Source organism: Thamnophis sirtalis, unplaced genomic scaffold (genome assembly GCF_051295495.1).
Source record: "Thamnophis sirtalis isolate CommonGarterSnake01/CBP01778 unplaced genomic scaffold, rThaSir2_p1.2 scaffold_5, whole genome shotgun sequence".
In the NCBI taxonomy this organism is placed as follows: domain Eukaryota; kingdom Metazoa; phylum Chordata; class Lepidosauria; order Squamata; family Natricidae; genus Thamnophis; species Thamnophis sirtalis.
Genome location: NW_028261385.1, coordinates 27,763,620 through 27,766,694, shown reverse-complemented (window position 1 = coordinate 27,766,694; position 3,075 = coordinate 27,763,620). Strand labels below are relative to the sequence as shown.

At 34.9% G+C, this 3,075-nt stretch overlaps 1 long non-coding RNA gene across 1 annotated transcript; it reads right to left on the bottom strand.

The window, feature by feature from the left end:
• Positions 1-1,442: 1,442 nt before the first annotated feature.
• On the bottom strand, positions 1,443-2,116 carry LOC148045312 (uncharacterized). The gene is made up of 2 exons (XR_015696658.1): positions 2,026-2,116; positions 1,443-1,578 (listed from the first exon to the last, which is right to left on the bottom strand). It is a non-coding gene; the product is annotated as an uncharacterized LOC148045312 (long non-coding RNA).
• Positions 2,117-3,075: the final 959 nt, after the last annotated feature.

Sequence of the window (3,075 nt, the reverse complement as noted above, 5' to 3'; positions counted from 1 at the left end):
CGTTATAATCTCAGCTGAAAGATATCAAGTTTTATCATTTGGCAGTTCAATCTTCTGTGTTTCTTCCGGGGATAAATTCTACTGTTTTTTTACATTGTTTATATCCTGGCACATAAATTTTAAATTTGGAGACAGCAGGCTTTATTTCAATTTTCATTGGAGTATTATTTCAAAAGTGAAAGTAAATATATATTTTGATAGAAGATGCAAAATACTTTCAATGGCCTATTTCTGGCTATGTTCAAAAATAAATTATAATACATGAATATTCATACCTATATATGGATATTCGGGAGGTAGAAAATCAAAGGGAGGTCAAATGCAATTTTCAGGAAAAAAGAACACCAATAATGTGCAGGGAGGCTTGTGCTATTAATGTCATGCTTTGCTCGACATGGAATAGAAACAATTGGAAGAGGCTTTTAAATTCTCTAATACCATCTATGAAAGTTGATTCCAATCTCTGGCTAGTAAACATGCCAGCACAATCTTGTCTGCTATTTTATCAAGGTTTTTGGTTTATCCCAGTTTCTCCCTACTGTGGTTTATAGCCCTTCATCTGGTAAACCCCAACCGTAGAGGCGTGCGTGTGTGTGCGTGTGTGTGTGTGGTCAGAATTATTATTGGGTTTTATGATCTTGGATTTAGAAAAAAAGTTTGAGAAACCAATTTTGCATATGGTAACTGTGGCGAGATTATTGCATGCAAGAGGTTGGGAAAGTAATGAAATATTTACAAAGGAAGTTAGAACTATAACATTAACTGTACTTGAAAAAGTAGCAAAGTCTTTCCAGTCTGGATACAGGGAAAGAAAGAAAGAAAAATATTTTGAAAAGCTGGTAACCTTACATAGAGAAGAAAGAAGAAAAGATTAAATTGATGATTTTGTCATTTAGGAACTAAAAAAGGACAAAGGGAATGGTGAAAATAATAAAGTGATAATTACTTGATAGAAAGAATGTATATTTTCTTTCTTTTCTGTTCTTCCCCCTTTTTTCTATTTTCAATCTCTTTTTGTACGTATTCATTGTATTGAAAAATCCTAGTAACATATAGGTACACACACATACATAGAGATTGGATTTCTTTCATTCATTGTAACCCCTAGAATTTAGGCCAAGAAGCTGGGATAGTGAACAACTTACCTAAAAGACGATACCCAGCTGACAATTTTGCTTGGGTTGAAACCTTAGGTTTTGCTCATCCCTAAATTGCAGGACTATGTTATGCTTGAATTGTGTGTGTGTGTGTGTCTGTGTGTCTGTGCGTGTGTCTCTGTGTGTGTATGTGTGTATTGTGTGTGTGTGTGTTTGTTTGTGTGTGTGTATGTATATGTATATGCACATACATACATACATACATACATACATACATATCATATATATAAAAAACAAGATTTTAAAAATAAATAAATAAAAACCTAGCAAAACTTCCGAACTTACATTTTGCAGTGAGCTGCTGTTAATACCCAGTCTGATTTGATCAGGGTCCCCCCACAAAATGGGTTTTTGATCTTGGCCATAAAAGGTCTTGAATGTGGAACTGATTCTTTTCCTCCAATGATCTCGGCACAGGGATCTATACAGAATGAAGAAGACAAGCTAATCATGAGTCCCAAAATACAACTTTAAATTAATCCATTAGCTAAAGAGGAAAAAGGAGCCAATGTTTCATCATACAAAGTGCTCACAGTTTGTGTTATGGTGACTTGTCACCAACCGATCAAAGCAATCTTTTCCTTTTTTACCTATTAATACATTTCACCCCTTTAGATTGCTTTTTCTAGTATCTCCAATAAAACTACCCTCTTAACAACTGTAGCTTTGAATCTCCCCTGTGGGTCTTCCACTGTCGGTATCAGTTCATCCTGAAGGAGACCTGAGCTATTTTCTCTTCATCACGGTCCAAATTCAAGGAGAAATCCATACATTTGAAACAAACTGTGTAGCTTATCTTCTTACCTTTTCCTTGATTGTCCTGAAGTGACATTATCAGAAATGAAAAGAAGTATAATTTAGCACTTACCTCCTGGAATACCGAGGAGAAAAATCACAACAGTGAACCACATGCCCATTAGAAGAACCATCTTTGCTTTTTTGTCTTTCTCCACATCAAAGTACAGAATGTATATATATTGAGGAAGGCAAGGAAGTGGTTATTTTGTCATACTTAATTAATATGGTTAATGAGATGGAAAACAAAAGATATGAGAGAATACTTAAATTTTCATGTGTGCATTTAACTGTGCATGAGAGAGATGTGTAGTTTTGGTTGCTGAGTAAAAATTGTAGGACGAGGCTATTGAACCAAGCAAAACATCATATATAGCTGATAATTAACTCTTTATTCTGAGAAAAGGTTGCATTAATAAAAGAAATATGAGTTTCCCAGTCTACATACATGCAGATAAAATGTTTGGTGTGTGGCTGATCCTCCAGCTACAATGAAGACATTCTGTAGACAACTCTTATTAATTTGGCGAGTGATGATTCTGCATGGACAATTTTGATGAAACAAAAGTCATTCTAAATATAACTTGTTTATCTGTCTTCTTCTCACATCATTTCCATTAACAAAGACAACTCCAGTTTTTCTTTTGAAATGCTTCAATTTCAAATTGATAGCCTGATTGTTATAGAGTGACTATCCTAAGCTCTAGTATAGCTGCCATCCATGGAGTTGGAGTGTTTTTGGAAGGATTTTTCATTACTCCTCTGCCTCCTGGCACCTTTGCTCTTCTTAAGCATTTCATATCCATTAGAAAATCAGGCATTATAGCATCTTTATAGTCTCCTCTCTATATCCTACTAGAAAAAGTTAGTGTCTTTTGTTATATTCATGAAATTTCCATGCTGTCGATACATTATATAATGTAGTTCAGAAGGCTTTCAATAAAGCAATACCCCCATGTCTGTTATCAATTTAGATCACATACATAGGAATGCTTGTAAGCATTCAGAAAGTTTTATGCTGGTCATTTGAAGACCAGATTTGCCATCTTGGCCACAATGGATCATGCTGCTGCATCTATTTATCTGGCTAGCGTAAGGTTGTTGTTTCCCCCCGCAAAAAAAG